The sequence below is a fragment of the Lontra canadensis genome, unplaced genomic scaffold, assembly GCF_010015895.1.
Source record: "Lontra canadensis isolate GAN:19392208 unplaced genomic scaffold, GSC_riverotter_1.0 scaffold34, whole genome shotgun sequence".
NCBI lineage: Eukaryota > Metazoa > Chordata > Mammalia > Carnivora > Mustelidae > Lontra > Lontra canadensis.
Window position 1 is genome coordinate 18,020,096 of NW_022631028.1, and position 20,895 is coordinate 18,040,990.

A 20,895-nucleotide genomic window follows, 5' to 3' on the forward strand; every position below is an offset into this window, starting at 1 on the left:
TTTTTTGAGACAGAAAGAGCATGAACAGGGGAGGGACAGAGGAAGAGGGAGAAGCAAACTCGCTAAGCAGGAGCCTGGAACAAGGCTCAATCCCAGGACCCTGAGATCACGACCTGAGCTGAAGGCAAACATGTAACTGACTGAGCCACCCAGATGCCTCTATATTTCTTCTTCTTCTTTTTTAAAAGTTATTTATTTGCTATTTATCTCCTATTTTATGATTCTCCCCTCAAGAAGAAATAATGCAATTTTCAAAATTAAACAGAGAAATGAGTTGTATGATAATATATTTCTGGCTGTTATTTCAAAGTTGGATTTTGGGGGGATGAACCTGGAGCCCAGTATATTAATTTGGAGGCTATTACAGTATTTTTGATAGACTAGTCTTTGTATGAGTGTGTTTGTAAATTTTTGTTTACTGAAATTATATTTTATACAAGCCAAATAAAATACGTGGAGAGCAGAAGACATCATGTAATTAAATGATATCTTTATTTATGTTAATTAGCCATTTTCAGTTCAAAGGGCCAGGATAAGGGATATATGTCAGTTTTGTTGGTTTGTTGGTTTGTTTTCTCCTACTGCTCTGCTACCAGTAGCTAAAGCAGTGCCTGGCTTAGAGTTGGCACTGTTAGGTGTGTTGGGCATTTGACATAGGACATCAATAAGATAATTTATACAGTGACAGAGTGAGGATATCTCTGTTCTTTTTATCTGAAACAACTCCAAAAACAAAAGAGACTAACAAAAATCAGACTAACAGATACCTAAACACTTCATATCACAAAAGCCATAAATGATTAGGAAAGAGTGTCGTGGGAAGAAAGGATCTGATGGGATGCCAGAAGACACTGAAGAAAATCATTCTTCTCTAAAAAATATTTTATTTATTTATTTGAGAGAAAAAGAGCATGATTGAGGGGGAGGGGCAGAAGAAAAGGGAGAAGCAGACTCCCTGCTGAGGTCAGAGCCTAACTATGGGGCTCCATTCCAGGACCCTGGGATCATGACCTGAGCAAAAGGCAGAAGCTTAACCAACTGAGCCGCCCAGTTGCCTCATGAAGAAAATCACTCTTGCAGCAGAATGCAGCAAAAGTTAGGAAGATATCAGTTCTCAAATCTTGTGCAGACCAAGGGGCTAGAACAGCAGTACTTTTAACAAAGGATCAAAACGCACAGCTTGCTACAAAGACTCATCTAATTAAAAGTAAACAATATTGCAAAAGGAACCAGCATATTTATGTAAAGATAAGGGACAGGGGTGGAATGGAGGGGTTGGGGAAGGGGATGGAGAAAAGGAAGAATGGATCCAGAAAAGCAGAAGGCAGAGAACATACTTCAGAAAAATGTTCACCCATCCATCTGGGGTGGATGAATATTGCAAGCAAACTTATTGTCAGGGACTCAAATAATTGAAATAATGCTAAATTTAAAAAAATTGAGGCAGAGATATGATTTTTAGTAAGAAATTATAATTATGTTCAACAGAAACAGGTGAAACTAAGTTGGCAGAGCTTAGGAAATAAGTGAAGTATAAAATTGTCACATAAATGAAGACACTATCTGAAAGCAAAACAAATTCAAGCAAACAAAACCTCAGGGATTGTTTAAAACACAACGAAAATACAGAAGAGAAGACAGATTGAAGAAAGTAAACACACAGACCAGAAACTGATAGTAGATTTAATAGAGTTACTGAAAACAAAGGAGTATCAATGTATGTTTATCATCCTTGAATAAAATAACCTCCCACCAAGGTGGAAAGTGAAAACATACTCTAAACACTATTTAAGGACACGTTCAAAGCACATCACAACTAAGAAAAATCAGTAAGGTATGTGTAAACCTGAAACATGACTTTGTCAAATTATGAGTTTTAAAGATAAGTATATAATTCTTTGAGTATTCTAGCCAAAGATCAGATAACTTACAAGGGGAAATATCAGGCTGTCCTTAATGTTCCCAACAATATATATCATTAGAAAACAATGGTAGGATAAAATGCATAGTCATCCAGGAAATAAAGTGTCAGGAAAATGTTATATCTAGACAGCTTGTTGAAGTAAAAAGGCAAGAGCAAGGGGCACCTGGGTGGTTCAGTCAGTTTAGTGTCTGATTCTTGATCTCAGCTCAGGTCTTGATCTCAGGGTCCTGAGTTCAAGCATTGTGTTGGGCACTGTGCTGGGTGTGGAGGCTACTTTAAACAACAACAACATTAACAACAACAACAAAAATAAGAGCATGTACTTTTGGTTGTGCAAGTACTATGAGAATTTATTCTTACATATCCACCATGGCTAAAATAACAATGAGCTAAATAAAGGAAAACAGCATCAACAACAAAAACAGAGGTGAGCATAAAAAGCAATTAACTTTTTTTTATGCAATTAACTTTAAAACTAATGAAGGAACAACTCTTGGAATCATAGTTTCAATACATAATGTGAATAGAATGACAATAAACAATGTAACGTAGAAGTTGGAGGGGAACTAGTTGTATAAAAAATATCAATTATTTCATCTTTTATAATCACAGTCATTTGCCAGGTTCTCTTACATCAACCACCCAAGAGTCTAGCTGTAAGAAGCAACAACCTCTTCCCTCCTTTCCACCATCTTCTTGGCAGCCACAAAGTAGTAACCCTGAGTGAATGTATCTCCATACGTGTTAGCCAGGCTGGTGTTCAGATTGGTGATGTCTTTTGGGTGCCCTGTTGCTGGAACTCATCATCCCAGCCGGCTGGTCAGATGCCAAGTGACATGATTATTGGTGAAGGAAGGCTCTTTTGACACCTTCTTTGATGAAACCCGTGCTGGAAAGCATGTGCCCAGGGCAATATTTGTAGACCTGGAACCTACAGTCATTGATGAAGTTTGTACTGGTACCTACTGCCAGTTCTTCCACCCTGAGCAGCTCATCACAGTCAAGAAAGATGCTGCCAAGAACTATGCCCAGGGTTACTACACCACTGGCAAGATAATTTGCCTTGTTTTGGACAGAATTCAGGAACCAGCTGACAAGTGCACAGTTCTTCAGAGTTTCTTTGCTTTCCACAGCTTTGGAGGGGCAGCTGGTTTCAGTTTCACCTCCCTGCCAATAGAACGTCTCTGTCGATTATGGCAAAAAGTCCAAGCTGGAGTTCTCCATTTACACAGCTGCCCAGATATCGACAGCTATAGTTGAGTCCTACAACCCCACCCTCACTACCCATACCACCTCGGAGCACTCTGATTGTGCCTCCATGGTAAACATTCAGGACATCTATTATGACATCGTTGATAGAATCTTGATAATGAACACACAGCCTACACTAACCTAAATAGGTTGATAGTCAATTTGTGTCCTCCATCACTGCTTCCCTCAGATTTGATGGAGTTCTGAATGTTGATCTGACAATTCCAGACCAACCTAGTCCCGTCCCCTGTTACTACATTCACTTCCTTCTGGCCACATATGCTTCTGTCATCTCTGCTGAGAAAGCCTACCATGAACAGCTTTCTGTAGCAGAGATCACCAGTGTATACTTTGAACCAGCCAACCAGATGAGGAAATGTGACATTGTGATCCTTGCTATCGTAAAACATGGCTTGCTGCCTGTTGTACCATGGCGACATGGTTCCCAAAGATGTCAATGCTGCCATTGTCACCATCAAGACAATGTGTACCATCCAGTTTATAGACTTGTGCCCCACTGGCTTCAGATTGGCATTAATTACCAGCCTCCCACCATGGTACCTGGTGGAGAACTTGCCATAGTACAGGGAGCTGTGTGCATGGTGACCAAGGCACCACAGGTATTGCTGAGGCCTGGGCTCATGTGGACCCCGAGTTTGATCTGATGTATGCCAAGTGTGCCTTTGTTCACTGGTATGTGGGTGAAAGTATGGAGGAAGGAGAGTTTTCTGTGGTCTGAGAGGCTGCCCTTGAGAATGATTATGAGGAGGTTTGATGTAGATTCTGTCAAAAGAGTGTGTGAAGAAGGAGAGGAATATTAAAGTTAAAAATGTCATAACAGAGGTGCCTGGGTGGCACAGTCATTAAGTGTCTGCCTTTGGCTCAGGTCATGATCCCAGGGCCCTGGGATTGAGCCCCACATTGGGTTCTCTGCTCAGCAGGAAGCCTCCTTCTCTCTTTCCTACTCCCCCTGCTTGTCTTCCCTCTCTTTCTGTGTCTCTCTCTGTCAAATGAATAAATAAAGGCTTCTTAAAAATGTCATAATATGGGGTACCTGTGTGGCTCAGTTGGTTGAGTGTCTGCGTTCAGCTCAGGTCATGATCCCAGGGTCCAGGGATGAAGTCCCGCATCGGGCTCCCTGCTCCTCAGGAATCCTGCTTCTCCCTCTGCCTCTCTCTCTCTCTGTCATGAATAAATAAATAAAATCTTTTTTTAAATGGCATAGTAGGTGTGCCTGGGTGCCTCAGTCAGTTAAGTATCTGCCTTTGGTTTGGGCCTTGGTCCCAAGATGTCAGGATCGAGCCCCATGTTGGGCTCCATGCTTGGCAGGGAATCTGCTTCTCCCTGTGCCTCTCACACCACTTGTGTTCTTTCTCTCTCTCAAATAAGTAAAATCTTAAAGAAAAGTCATAACATTGCTGCTTTTACAGGGAAACTTATTCTGTTGTAAATGTTAGAAAGTTGTGCTCTGATCATTTAATTTGTGTGTATCAGTGTATACTCTCATATATGAATACTGACCTATGCTTTAAAACACACTTTCTAACAGACCCAAGCTGTCCATTTCTCTCATGGGTTTGAATAAAGTATTACCGGTCTTTAAAAAATCATGTATAGCTGATAATTAGAACAGGTGGCATTTGAGTATAGTTTTAGGTGAGGAGTAAGCATTAGAACAACTAATGACTATAGTGATACCTACTAAAGGAATTGGAGATAGCAATCCATCATTATTCCTAGTGTCTATAAAATAAAGATCGGGTATACAAAATAATCTTTTAGATATAAAATAAAACACTCAAATGACCCAAAAGGTTTCTGAAGAAACCTTTCAAGAAAGTTTCTGAAGTGTAGTAAGCTACCCAAGTCACGCACAGCAAAGCAAAGAAATACACAGAACACAGAAAAAATAAAGCAATAAAAGAGAAAACATAACATAAAATGTGATGCTGGAATGAATATAGATAATATATTTTAATATAAATGGGATACACTTATTAAAAGAAAAGAGTCTTAGACTGTATTACAAAGCACAAGCAAAGTGGTACTGTATGTGTGTGATAAATCCAAAGCAGAAAGATTAAAAATAGAAGGACTTGAACAGCATACTGGAATCCACACATATAAAAAACAGGATTTATATTCTTAATATAGACAAACATAAATCAGGGCAAAAAGCACTGAATACGATAAATAAGGTATTGTAGCTTGAATCATGTCCCCCAGGAAGACATGTAAGTCCTAACCCTGGTATGTGTGAATATGACCTTACTCATTGCAAATAAGGTCTTTTAGGTGTAATCAAGTTAAGATGAAGGCCTAATGGGTTACGGTGGACTCTAATCCAATAACTGGTATTCCTGTATGAGGGAAATTTGGACAGAGACACATAGAGGGAAGACAGATATGTGAAGATGGAGGGCAGAGATTGGAGTTATGCTGCAACAAACCAAAGAGTACAAAAAATTGCCAGCAACCACCAGAAGTTGGAAGGAGGCAAGGAAGCACCCTCTCCTAGAATCTTCAGAGAAAGTGTGGCCTTGCTGACACCTTTATTTTGACTTCTAAACTCCTAAACTGAAAGGCAATACTTGTATTTTATTCTAAATGACCATATTTGTGGTACTTTGTTATGGCAGCCCTAACAATACAACAGGGAAACAAAATTCCTATTAATACAATTCATAAAAAAGTACAGTTAATCAGTGGAATATCAGTCAAAACACATTGCTCAGAGGACCATCATATACTCATCTGAGGCCATGAAAGATAAAGTGTATGAATGATAAATTCACAAAAGTCTAAATGGCAAATTGAAGTATATAGAGTGGATGTAACTTTAATATATCAACATCTATATTCTGAAAGAGAATGCTCATAATTTCTCTATGCCAATTAAATATTTAGTAGAAGAATAAATAATAAAATATAGAAGTATCATGGACAACTACTATATCTAATCCCAATGCAACAAAACCAGAAATTAAGATCAAAATTGTAAATCATGCCTGATGACCTGGTAAAATAAATGAGAGAAAGCGAGGGGAAGAGAGAAGAAAAAGAAAAAAGAAAGAATAAAAAGAATAGTTGGCAGAGATTTGATAGATGGAGATGAATGAAGAGATCACGTGAACATGTTACCTGAATGTTGGTTTAGCAAAGAAATCAAAGTAAAAATTTCAGGGCATATAAAAAAATGATAAAATAATACGTAATGGAACATATGACATGCAACTGAACGAGTGTTCAGAGAAAATCTATAATCTTAAACATTTAGATTGTAAATAGGTGGAATGAAAAATCAGTGCTTTGAACATGTAATTTAAAATATAAAATTAATATATGTAAATATGTCTTCCCCCAAAGTCTGTATTTGGCCAAATTGGAAAATACTGTAACTTTCCATTGAACTTACGATGAAAACAAGGATGATGCCTGTTAAAAATATGTGTCGTTAAAAATTGGAAAAAAGAAGACAGCATTTTCATTATTTGCAAGAAATACAGTAGGTCTGAAAAGTATAAGGACATCAGCTGGGAACTACACCAAATGAAAGAATTCAGTAAAATGACTGAGTACAAAATTAATATTAAATAATCAATAGCCTTGCTGTATGCAAACAGCTGTATTTTAAAGTGGCAGAAGAGATTCCATTTCTGTTAGAAAGATAAAATACTTATGAATAAACTAAAAAATATATACTGAAAGAATATTTATTGAAGAAACTGTGAATGTTACTGATACCTAAAAGGAAACTTGAACAGAGGGAAAGGCGTACTGATCCCAGATAGATAGACTATGGAATGAAGATTTCAGTTTCCCATAAATTAGTCTATACATGTAATGCAATTCCAATTAAAATACCAGCAGGATATTTTTCTCTCTGAGATTAGAGAATCAGATACAGAAGAACACACTGGAAAAAGTCTAGAAGAGTCTAGAAAGATGTGAGAGATGTGAGAATCAACTCTCCAAATCACACTTCAGATATTATCCAACTGAAGTAATGTCAGACGCATTATTGGAACAGAACAGAGTTCCTGTATAGAATCAAACAAGTAGGGGATTTTTTTATCTATCAAAAATGGAGTGACTATCAAGGAAGAAATGATAGATCACTTGATAAATTCCATGGAGAAAATTGGGTGAAACAGAGAGAAGATATAAATGAAAACATTACTTGATGAAAACTTATTGCTTTGGAATTATGTAGACTTTTCTAAGAGTGCCTTTTCTTCAAGAACTCTAAAATTTCATAGGTAATACAGAAAGGTATACACATGAGAGTAGTCACTCAAAACATTTGTTGCAATATTTAGAACTATTTTAAAATGCTGAACAGTAAGACACTGATTCAACCATATGATATAGCTTGGTTATATCACCATTTGGGTGCTGGTGTATGCTTAGATTGTATCTGGAAGAATTCACACAAAAATGGTAATAGTGCTTGTATGTAAGAAAGGAAATAGGAAAACAAAGAGGAGGGTAAGAGTCTTACTTTTCCCTGTATGTATGTTTGTAACTTTTGATGGTATAACTTGTGCATGTGTCAGCCATTCAAAAAAGAACTAGAGCAGCACCTGAGTGGCTCAGTAGGGTAAGCAGTTAAGTGGTTAAGTGTCTGCCTTTGGCTCAGGTCAGGGTCCCAGAGTTCTGGGATTGGGTCCTGGGATCCAGGCCCCTGTTGGGCTCCCTGCTCAGTAGGGAGTCTGGTCTGCTTGTCCACCTCCCTCCCCCTGCCCCCCACCGCTTGCGCTCTCTCTCTCTCCCTCTTTCTCTTGCTCACTGTCGATAAATAAAATCCAAACCAAAAAAAGACAAAAACAAAAAAAGTAGAAAAATATAATGGGGTGAAAGTGCTGGAGGAGGCATTTTGTGTTAGTTATGCTACTTTACACACTTGGTGTGAAGTTTTCCTTTAAAACTTAAACGTTATATTATTTTGTGTATTGGGATACTTTTAATTTTTGGAGGTGAATATATATATTGGATTGTTTGACTACACACAAGCTTCCAAAATATTTAGAATAAATCAGAAGTCATCAGTTTTTTCCACCATTGATCTGGTGGTCTGTTTATGCTTAGTAAGATAGGAAAGAATTAAAGATGATTTTTTCTCCCAAACTAGAGTTATCAAATCACCATTTCTGAAGGCTTACCTATTTATATCTGACTCAGAACTGTTGAATGCTGTCCATTTGCATAGACCAGTTAATAAATCCTCCAAATATTTAATTTGTGTGCAAGATATATCTAACCCAGCGGCTCTCATCTGTCTTGATTTAATTTGATACTTCATTTCTTCATTTTGGAACAGTCTGAATATTCACTACAAAGATTTTAGTTTCCACTCAAATTCCATCACAGTCCTTTTTATTCACTTTACAAGCATTTACTTAAGCTCTGGGTGTATGCAATACAGTGGATATTTGTATAGAAGATAGTGGAACAGATAATTACATGTAAATATCATATTCTGAAGTGCCTTTTAAGCCTCTGATATTTTGCCATAATGTGAAATATTTATTTACATTTACATTCAACTTACACCTGTTAGATGGCAGGCACTAGAATATAAAAATAAATGAGCCATGGTCACTGATAATCTACAAGTGTAACATGAATGGTTAATTATAATGGAATGTGGCAAATGAAGTACAGAAAAATATACATGAGCCAAGAGGAAGTACATATACTCTAAGGTGAAAAGTGGAAAAGGAGAAATCTTGCTGGAGTTGGTGACTCTGAGTCTGAAGAGGTGGACTGCACTTAATGAGGGAAAATACAGAGAATATTGTCTAGTGGTGAATCAGTAGTTTTGAATCCCAGAATCTAAAACACACTAACTGCATGACCATGGGCAAGTTTATTTAACCTCTTTAAAATGGTGATTGTAATAGTCCGTGTATGTCAGGATTGATTGATGATTAAGTGAATTAGAACAGCACTTAGAGTGTAGTAAGTGTAGTATAAATATGTTACTATTTATTATTAATAATATTATTATTATTATTGTCATTATTATTAATTGGAGTAGAGGAGGAGGAAGAAGAAAAGAGCCTCACAGACAAGCAATATACCAAGCCAGGAAAAGAGAGAGAGATCTGTTACAGGGTGCAGTTCAAAGGAAGGATGGCTAAGTGACTATGCTGGAGGGATAGGCAGACACCAGATCACTCTGGCCTTGAATATCGTCTTTAGGCTCTTGAAAATCATGCTGATGTGGGGATATTCTGTGCAGGGGAATATTGTGGAGATGTGATCCATGGGTCTTATGGATTCCAGCTTGAAACCAGGTTATCATTAAAGAAGGCATTTGTGATAGGGAGTTGATGAGTGAGGAAGTGAGGCATTATTCACAACTCTTTTACCCATTTTTTGAAATCCGGAACCTCTCTTTTTAAACAGTTAAGCCGTTCAATTTGCTAAAATGTCAGCTCAGTTGAACATTATGGAGAATAAGGAAGTATAAGGGTCTCCCTTGACAAATTATGCCTTCTATCTATCAATGTAAATGCTCCCTTAAATCACCCGTAAATTTCTCCTCTATTCCTGAGGAACTGGTTGGGAACTGAAGCAGGCTATAATAATTTAATCTCTACATAAATTCATAAAATGGAAATGACAGGACAGAGTTTCACCGTACTATATTCTGAATGTTCACATCTCATTTCTGGATGCCACTGAATCTTTATCCATTAGAAGAACATCAGATTTTTAAAAAATCTAGTAACTTTCTTCTTATTTGATTTGATATGGCATTCTGAAGAGATTCAGGACATTTTCCATCTCTGCTTTTACACATTTGAATTCCATGTAGATGCTTTCAAGGTCTTAGTTGCTGAATCTGCATTGTTGAGATGAAATCATGAGTCTTTTGATTTAATGTAAGAGCTTCATTATTCTCAGCTGTGTCATTTGGTGCCTGTATCTCTGCTGCCTGAAAATGCCATTAGGATTCATCTAAATAAATAAAACTTCCTAAAATTTACTTTCTGTCTGAGAACAATAGGAAAAGTAGTGAGAAGGATACAAAGAAGCTTAAAGAGGATTCACAATGTAAGTGAGGGAATTGAATGAGAATAAAATATGTACATTTTTTTTCTGAAAACTTTGTCTCATGTCAACATTTTGAAAATTTCTGATAAATTCAGAGAACAAACCCCATTTCCTTCCCATAGAAAAGTTAAGTTTAAAGATGTTAGGATATTTTCTTTTAGTTTTTTTTTTTTTAAGATTTTATTTAGTTATTTATTTGTCAGAGAGAGAGCGAGTGCACAAGCAGGCAGAGTGGCAGGCAGAGGCAGAGAGAAAAGTAGGCTCCCTGCCCAGTAAGGAGCCTGATGCGGGATTTGATCCCAGGACCCTGGGATCATGACCTGATCTGAAGGCAGCAGCTTAACCAACTGAGCCACCCAGGCATCCCAATTTTCTCTTTTAGTTTGTGTTTATTTTGTATTTCACAAAGTTGAAACAGAAGCTTATTCCTATTACATTCATATTTATATTTATTATGTACTTTCTACAGATGGATCTTTAGTATATAAGAGAAGGTGGGAAAAGTATGAAGTACAACCTTAACTGTGCAATCAGGCTTTGAAGTAAAAGATGATTACCTTTTCCAAAGTAAGACCTTACTATTAAAGTGCCTCCATTAAAAAAAAAAAAAAAAATGAGACCTAGAGCCTGGGCAGTCACCTAAGACTCCTGTTTTCCAAAGTGGGTATAAATAGTACAATGATAGGTAATATAATTTTGGGCATAAACCTATAATGGGGAGGAGGAGTCAAGATGGTGGAGAAGTAGCTGGCTTAGATGACATCATGTAGCAGGAGATCAGCTAGATAGCTTATCAAACCATTCCGAACACCTACAAATCCAACAGGAAATTGAAGAGAAGAAGAGAAGCAACTCTAGAAACAGAAAATTGACCACTTTCTGAAACATAGGACTGGTGGAGAAGTGAATCCAAAGCGACAGGAAGATAGATGCAGGGGAAGGGCTGGCTCCCGGCAAGTGGCAGAGAAACGGAGCACAAAATCAGAAGTTTTAAAAGTCGGCTCTACTGAGGGACTTCACTCCAGAGGCTAAGGTGGGGTGAAGCCCACACGGGGACAGGGTGGTCTCAGGTCCCACAAGGTCACAGAAGGATCGGTGGTGTCTTGAGTGTCGCAGAGCTCACAGGTATTAGAGCAGGGAAGCTGGCTACAGAGATGGAGCTGAGGAGTGAGTTCTCAACTCAGGGTTACCTTAAATTGTGATCCATGGCACAGGCAACTGCTCTGTGAGCAGGGACCCCACAAGATCTGGGGAGACCCCCCTGGAAGAGTGCAGGGATCTGAGGGGTTTGGAGACTCCAAGTGGGGCTGTGTGCCAGAGACAGAGACTCTTGATCACAGGCTGGGTGAGCTTGGAGCACAGCTGGAGGCAAGGGGTATGGGAGTGATTGAGCGCTTTTCTCTGAGGGTGCACTGAGGAGTGGGGCTCTGAGCTCTCGGCTCCTTTGGGCTGGAGATTGGGAGGCCACCATTTTCATTCCCATCCTCTGAAACTCTACAGAAAGTATTCAGAGAGTGAAAGCTCCCAAAAATGAACCCAAGAAGATTACTTAGCCTGGCCCCTGATAAGGGAGGGGCAATTCTGCCTCAGGTGAAGACACTTGAGAATCAGTACAACAGGCCCCTCTGCCAGAAGATCAGCAAGAAATCCAGCCAAGACCAAGTTCACTTACCAAGGAGGACAGCAGAATTCCAGAGGAGGAGAAAGCAAAGCATAGAATTCATAGCTTTCTCCCCATGATTCTTTAGTCTTGCAAAGTGAATTTTTTTTAAATTTTATTTTTCCTTCTTCTGCTAAATTATTTTTAACTTCTACCCTTTCCTCTTTTAACGTTTTCTAACTAGTTTATCTTAACAATACCTTTCATTAAAAAAAAAAAAAAAAAACTTCTTTGAAACATCATTATTATAGTCATGTTTTATCCTTCATTGTATCTAACTTTATTTTTTGTATACACATAGGGTTTTTTCTTCTAAAAAACTTGGGGTACAACTTCTTCTAATAGATCAAAATAGACCCTAAATCTAGCTCCAGGATTGTTCTAGTCTCCAGACTGAGCAAATTCTCTCCAATTTCTTTTTTCTTTATTCTCCCAACCAACTTAATTTATCAACTCCTTTTTTAGAAATTAAAAAAAAAAAAAACTTTTTTCTCATCTTTATAGGCATATTCCATCCCTTCATTGTGTTTACCTTTATATATGTTTTTCATTCTTTAAAATTTTGGGAGGTAGTTTCTTCTAAGAGACCAAAATACTCACAAAATTAAGTGGGTGACCCTGTTCTAGTCACCAGTCTAATATATACATATATATTTTTTTCTTTTTTATATTTTTCCATTACTTGTTTTCTTTTTTTAAATTTTTCTTTTTTCTGAACTTCTTGTTATCCCCTTTCTCCCTCCCATGACTTGGGATCTCTTCTGATTTGATTAAAGCACATTTTCCTGTGGTCTTCGCCACCCATTTAGTATTTTATTTGCTCCTTCATATATTCTAATCTGGACAAAATGATAAGGGAGAAAAACTCACCACAAAAACAAACAAACAAACAAACAAACAAAAAACCAAACACAAGAGTCAGTACCAAAGGCTAGGGACCTAATCAATACGGACATTGGTAATATGTCAGATCTAAAGTTCAGAATGATGATTCTCAAGGTTCTAGCCAGGCTCAAAAAAGGCATGGAAGATATTAGAGAAACTCTCTCCGGAGAGATAAAAGCCCTCTCTGGAGAAATAAAAGAACTAAAATCTAACCAAGTTGAAATAAAAAAAAGCTATTAATGAGGTGAAATAAAAAATGGAGGCTCTTTCTTCTAGGATAAATGAGGTAGAAGAAAGAATTAGTGATATAGAAGACCAAATGACAGCATAAAGAAGCTGAGCAAAAGAGAGACAAACAACTACTGGACCATGAGGGGAGAATTCGAGAGATAAGTGACACCATAAGATGAAACAACATTAGAATAATTGGGATTCCAGAAGAAGAAGAAAGAGAGAGGGGAGCAGAAGGTATATTGGAGAGAATTATTGGAGAGAATTACCCTAATAGGGAAAAGGGAACAAGCATCAAAATCCAGGAGGCACAGAGAACCCCCCTCAAAATCAATAAGAATAGGTCAACACCCTGTCACCTAACAGTAAAATTCACAAGTCTTAGCGACAAAGAGAAAATCCTGAAAGCAGCCCGGGAGAAGAAGTCTGTAACATACAATGGTAAAAATATTAGATTGGCAGCAGACTTATCCACAGAGACCTGGCAGGCCAGAAAGAACTGGCATGATATATTCAGAGTGCTAAACGAGAGAAACGTGCAGCCAAGAATACTATATCCTGCTAGGCTATCATTGAAAATAGAAGGAGAGATAAAAAGCTTCCAGGACAAACAAAAACTAAAAGAATTTGTAAACACCAAACCAGCTGTACAGGAAATATTGAAAGGGGTCCTCTAAGCAAAGAGAGACTCTAAGAGTAGTAGATCAGAAAGGAACAGAGACAATATACAGTTAACAGTCACCTTACAGGAAATACGATGGCACTAAATTCATATCTCTCAATAGTTACCCTGAATGTAAATGGGCTAAATGCCCCAATCAAAAGACACAGAGTATCAGAATGGATAAAACAATGGATTAAAAAAAAAAAAAAAGCCATCAAAATGCTGCCTACAAGAAACTCATTTTAGACCCAAAGACACCTCCAGACTTGAAGTAAGGGGGTGGAAAACAATTTACCATGCTAATGGACATCAGCTGGGGTGGCAATCCTTATATCAGATCACGTAGATTTTAAGCCAAAGACTATAATAAGAGATGAGGAAGGACACTATATCATACTCAAAGGGTCTGTCCAACAAGAAACTCTAACAATTTTAAATATCTATGCCCCTAACATGGGATCATCCAACTATATAAACCAATTAAAAACAAAATCAATGAAAGACATTGACAATAATATAGTAGTAGTAGGGGACTTTAACACTCCCCTCACTGAAATGGACAGAACATCCAAACAAAAGATCAACAAGGAAATAAAGGCCTTAAATGACACACCGGACCAGATGGGCATCACAGAACTATTCAGAACATTCCATCCCAAAGCAACAGAATACACATTCTTCTCTAGTGCACATGGAACATTCTCCAGAATAGATCACATCCTGGGTCATAAATCAGGTCTCAACCAGTATCAAAAGATTGGGATCATTCTCTGCATACTTTCAGACCACAATGCTCTGAAGCTAGAACTCAATCACAAGAGGAAATTTGGAACAAAACCAAATACATAGAGACTAAACAGCATCCTTCTAAAGAACGAATGGGTCAACCAGGAAATTAAAGAAGATTTGAAAAAAATTCATGGAAACAAATGATAATGAAAACAAAACTGTTCAAAATCTGTGGGACACAGTAAAGGCAGTCCTGAGAGGAAAATATATAGTGATACAAGCCTTTCTCAAGAAACAAGTAAGGACTCAAGTACACAACCTAACCCCACACCTAAAGGAGCTGGAGAAAGAACAACAAAGAAAGCCTAAACCCAGCAGGAGAAGAGAAATCATAAAGATCAGAGCAGAAATCAATGAGATAGAAACCAAAAAAACAATAGACCAAATCAACGAAACTAGGAGCTGGTTCTTTGAAAGAATTAATAAGATTGATAAACCCCTGGCCAGACTTATCAAAAAGAAAAGAGGGAAAAAAAATAAATAAATAAAATCCTGAGTGAAAGAGGAGAGTTCACAACCAACACCAAAGAAATACAAACAATGATAAGAACATACTTTGAGCAACTCTATGCCAACAAATTTGACAATCTTGAAGAAATGGATGTATTCCTAGAGACATATAAACTACCACAACTGAACCAGGAAGAAATAGAAAACCTGAACAGACCCATAACCGGTAAGGAGATTGAAACAGTCATCAAGAATCTCCCAACAAACAAGAGCCCAGGGTCAAATGGATTCCCAGGGGAATTCTACCAAATATTTATAAAAATCTTTTTTTTTTTTTTTTTAAGATTTTATTGACTTACTTGGCACAGAGAGAAATCACAAGCAGGCAGAGAGGCAGGCAGAGAGAGAGGGAGAGCCAGACTCCCCACTGAGCAGGGAGCCCAATGTGGGGCTCGATCCCAGGACTCCACGATCATGACCCAAGCCAAAGGCAGAGGCTTTAACCCACTGAGCCACCCAGGTGCCCCTCTACCAAACATTTAAAGAAGAATTAATTCCTATTCTCCTGAAACTGTTCCAAAAATTAGAAATGGAAGGAAAACTTCCAAACTCATTTTATGAGGCCAGCATTACCTTGATCCCAAAACCAGACAAGGATCCCATCAAAAAAGAGAATTACAGACCAATATCCTTGATGAACACAGATGCGAAAATTCTCACCAAAATACTAGCCAGTAGGATCCAACAGTACATTAAAAGGATTATTCACCATGACCAAGTGGGATTTATTCCAGGGCTGCAAGGTTGGTTCAACATCCGCAAATCAGTCAATGTGATACAATACATTAATAAAAGAAAGAACAAAACCATATGATACTCTCAATAGATGCTGAAAAAGCATTTGACAAAGTACAGCATCCTTTCCTGATCAAAACTCTTCAAAGCGTAGGGATAGAGGGTACATACCTTAATATCATCAAAGCCATCTATGAAAAACCCACAGCGAATATCATTCTCAATGGGGAAAAACTGAGAGCTTTTCCACTAAGGTCAGGAACACGGCATAGATGTCCACTATCATCACTACTGCTATTCAACCTAGTACTAGAAGTCCTAGCCTCAGCAATCAGACAACAAAAAGAAATTAAAGGCATCCACATCGGCAAAGAAGAAGTCAAACTCTCACTCTTTGCAGATGATATGATACTATATGTGGAAAACTCAAAAGACTCCACTCCAAATCTGCTGGAACTTGTACAGGAATTCAGTAAAGTGTCAGGATATAAAATCAATGCACAGAAATCAGTTGCATTTCTTTACACCAACAACAAGACAGTAGAAAGAGAAATTAAGGAGTCAATCCCATTTACAATTACACCCAAAACCATAAGATGCCTAGGAATAAACCTACTCAAAGAGGCAAAGAATCTGTACTCAGAAAACTATAAAGCACTCATGAAAGAAATTGAGGAAGACACAAAGAGATGGAAAAATGTTCCATGCTCCTGGATTGGAAAAACAAATATTGTGAAAATGTCTATGCTACCTAAAGCAATCTACACGTTTAATGCAATCCCTGTCAAAATCCCATCCATCTTTTTCAAAGAAATGGAACAAATAATCCAGAAAATAATCCAGAAAAGACCTATTCTAGGTCTTTTCTGGACCAGAAAAGACCTCAAATAGCCAGAGGAATATTGAAAAAGAAAGCCAAAATTGGTGGCATCACAATTCTGGACTTTAAGCTCTATTAGAAAGCTGTCATCATCAAGACAGTATGGTACTGGCACAAAAACAGACACATAGATCAATGGAACAGAATAGAGAGCCCAGAAATAGATCCTCAACTCTATGGTCAACTAATCTTTGACAAAGCAGGAAAGAATGTCCAATGGAAAAAAGACATCCTCTTCAACAAATGGTGTTGGGAAAATTGGACAGCCATATGCATAAAAATGAAACTGGACCATTTCCTTATACCACACACAAAAATAGACTTAAAATGGATGAAGGACCTCAATGTGAGAAAGGAATTCATCAAAATCCTTGAGGAGAACACAGGCAACAACCTCTTTGATCTCAGCCGCAGCAACTTCTTCCTAGGAACATCGCCAAAGGCAAGGGAAGCAAGGGCAAAAATGAACTATTGGGATTGCATCAAATCAAAAGCTTTTGCACAGCAAAGGAAACAGTTAACAAAACCAAAAGACAACTGACAGAATGGGAGAAGATATTTGCAAATGACATATCAGATAAAGGGCTAGTATCCAAAATCTATAAAGAGCTTAGCAAACTCAACACCCAAAGAACAAATAATCCAATCAAGAAATGGGCAGAGGACATGGACAGACATTTCTGCAAAGAAGACATCCAGATGGCCAACAGACACATGATAAAGTGCTCCACATCACTCAGCATCAGGGAGATACAAATCAAAACCACAATGAGATACCACCTCACACCAGTCAGAATGCCTAAAATTAACAAGTCCGGAAATGACAGATGTTGGCGAGGATGCGGAGAAAGGGGAACCCTCCTACCCTGTTGGTGGGAATGGAGGCTGGTGCAACCACTCTGGAAAACAGCATGGAGGTTCCTCAAAAAGTTGAAAATAGAGCTACCTATGACCCAGCAATGGCACTGCTGGGTATTTACCCTAAAGATACAAACGTAGTGATCTGAAGGGGCACGTGCACCCGAATGTTCATAGCAGCAATGTCCACAATAGCCAAACTATGGAAGGAACCTAGATGTCCATCAACAGATGAATGGATAAAGAAGATGTCGTGTATATATGTTCAATGAAATACTATGCAGCCATCAAAAGAAATGAAATCTTGCCATTTGCGACAACATGAATGGAATTGGAGGGTATTATGCTTAGTGAAATAAGTCAATCAGAGAAAGACAACTATCATATGATCTCCCTGATATGAGGAAGTGGAGATGCAACATGGGGGTTTTGGGGCATAGGGAAGGAAAAAATGAAACAAGATGGGATTGGGAGGGAGACAAACCATAAGTGACTCTTAATCTCACAAAACAAACTGAAGGTTGCAGGGAGGACAGGGGGAGGGAGAGGGTGGTGGGGTTATGGACATTGTGGAAGGTATGTGTTATGGTAAGTGCTGTGAAGTGTGTGTAAACCTGGTGATTCACAGAACTGTACTCCTGAGCCTAATAATACACTATATGTTAAAATAATAATAATAATAATAATAACAACAACAACTATAATGGAATTACATGGAAACCAACAATAATGAAAATGTTACTCTTTAGCACTTCTGATTACTTCAGGGCAGTATTATGTTGAAGCTGCCCTATAGATGTCATGAGAGCTGAATCTTTGCCTCTTTTCTTATCCATGTTCAGTAACATCACTTTGTGACCTTAAAATTGTCCATGGTAGGAGTGTTTGCCACCACAGAAATCATGAAGCACTACCGGTCATCCCTCCAGTAGTTGTTAAGGATTGAAATCTCTCATGACAAGGGATGACTGACCTTTAAAGACTGGGACCTGAGGCTCAGAGCCCTCTGTGCCCACACAGACTCTCTGAACACCATTTTCCTTTCATTGCCTTCAGTTTTGGGGTTATCTTTATACCAGAATGATGCTGGTTTTGCCTTTAAAGTAAAGAGGTTTATGAAGATTCGAAGTGTCCTTCTTTCGATATATTTATTTAAATCAATCCAATAAGAAGAATGAGCCCAGTTTTTAAAAAATGGTAATATGGATGGTATGTAAAGAAAACCAAATGAAGAAAGTGGTACTGGTAAATCTATTTTTGGAGGCACACTGCTTCGGACAGTTTTCCATTATTTATTACTATATTGCCAAAGGGTCTTAGTTTCCAATCACAATTTCTACCCTGGTAAACTAGCCTGGAGGAGTAGGGCCAGGGTATCAAAGAAATATACTTGCTTTCTCTCTCTCTTTATCTTTAATTTTGTCTTTGTCTTCACCGAATGCTTTCTATGGAAGCTAAAACCTAAAATGAGGATTTCTCTTTTGCTGAGCCTGGCCCTCTCTTGAATTGTCCTGTTTTAATGTTTGCAGTAATTCTGTAGTTTTCTACTTTAAATATAAAAGTCTTTCCTCCTGGTTCTTTTGTTAGGTCTTGGATGTCTTCCCAGGGCTTATGTTGTGAATGTTGGGGGAAGAATTGATGGTTTAGAAGGGGAGACAAGTAGAAAACTTTGTGGCTTCAGAGGCTTTATTTGTGGTTTGTTTTCTTATGTGTTTAAGAGGAAAGGGGAACAGATAGCATGGGGGCTGGAAGAGACCGTCGAAAGTATAGTATCACTGTAATGTTGACTTTGTGTCCTTTTGACCATTTTATTGATATCTAAGATACATAAACAAGACCAACCCTTCCCACAACTGAAACCAACAGTTGATTTATATAGCACTATATAGTCTCTTGCTGACATGTGCATCAGTAGTCAGAAAGAAATGTGCTCTTTAATTCCTTTTCTGACTGTCATTCTCTTCAAAGACAGTATTTCTGGAACGATATAAAGGTGAAAATGTAATAAAATGTGGAAAATAGTTTTAAAATTCGTCAATGTTCAATATTTGGAAGTCATGAATTAGTTATTTTTTTCTCCTTGCTGAGGAAATTTTTCCTTCCGTGTTCAGACTCAGACAAGCCCAGGATGGAGACAAAATATTTTAGAAGATTTGAAATAGAGGATAAGATTAAACCATTGTTTGAATGATTTTTTGAAAGCAATAAGGTTTGCTCAAACATTTCATCTTGATTTCCATTTGCTCTTTATGTAAAAATTAACCTAGGTAGATAGAAGCTGAGTCACCACTCAGGCATAAGACATTTTACATTGTCTTTCAAATACAAATGCTATTATAGTGACAATTACATGTATAGAAAATGTCTACATTGCCTTTGTTCTCATGTAGCAGACAGCTGCTGTGTGTATGCATGTGAATGTGTGTGTATATATGCCTGCGTGTGTGTAGTACAGCATTATAGCAACCATTTACTTTTCCATTATACCACCTTTTATGATCATCTGTCTTTAAACAGAACAATTTCTACTTCAAAATAAATATCTTGTTGGGGGTAGCTCTCTGGACTGGAGAGCCTATGGGAGAGTCTCTGGAAAGACCTGTGCTGTGGTAAATCCTTCCATTGCATTCATTTACCAGCAAAATAAGATGCCAGACTCAGTGAGAGAAATATCTGTGCCTGTAGGAAAAGGAAGTTGACAGGTGATAGGAGGCAGGCCCAGGACTATGGGGGCAAGACTGTCATTTGGGGACGAGGATAACCACGGGTGAAAGAGACCAGGATTGCTGGGAAGAAGACCTCTGCTCCTTATACAGCAGCCCCTTCATATACTAACACAGCCAGCACATGCATAGATAAAAACATAATCAAAAGACCCAGAATGCTGTTAATAGCATAGCTTCAGGGACTCACAGCTGTATGAATGAATGAATGAATGAAAAATATATATACAATCAAAGTATTTTATAAATTAATGTGGAGAATTTCTAAGTGGGCATAATTTTCAGACACCCAATATTTTTTTCTAAAACATTATCGAAAAATTCATATGCTTGGATGAAAATGCTATTTAGGAAGAGGAGAATGGAAACGGAGCAAGAGGGAAGAAAAGAAGAGGAATTAACTTTGTTTCTAGGATCATAAAATATTACAACTAACTTCATGCATAATTACATATTGCTGAAAGAATAAGAAGTCATAGGTTCCTCTTTTAATGGAACAGGACACTGAAACCCAGAGCAGGACTTGCCTAAGGCCACACAGTTCTTTATAGGCTTTAGACTAGAATCCAGTTTCCCCATATCCTTTCCCTGTGGACATTTTGCTATTTTTATGTACTAAAAATATGGGACCACAGCAAATATCAGTTATGTATTTACCTACTAAGGCAGAAATTTACTTGATTTCACTTTACGAACATTTACACAAATGAGTATCATCCAGAA

The 20,895-nt window shown here is 37.9% G+C and overlaps 1 pseudogene; it reads left to right on the forward strand.

Annotated features, from left to right (window-relative positions):
* The first annotated feature begins 2,733 nt into the window (after positions 1-2,733).
* LOC116873620 lies at positions 2,734-3,996 on the forward strand (annotated as a pseudogene).
* Positions 3,997-20,895: the final 16,899 nt, after the last annotated feature.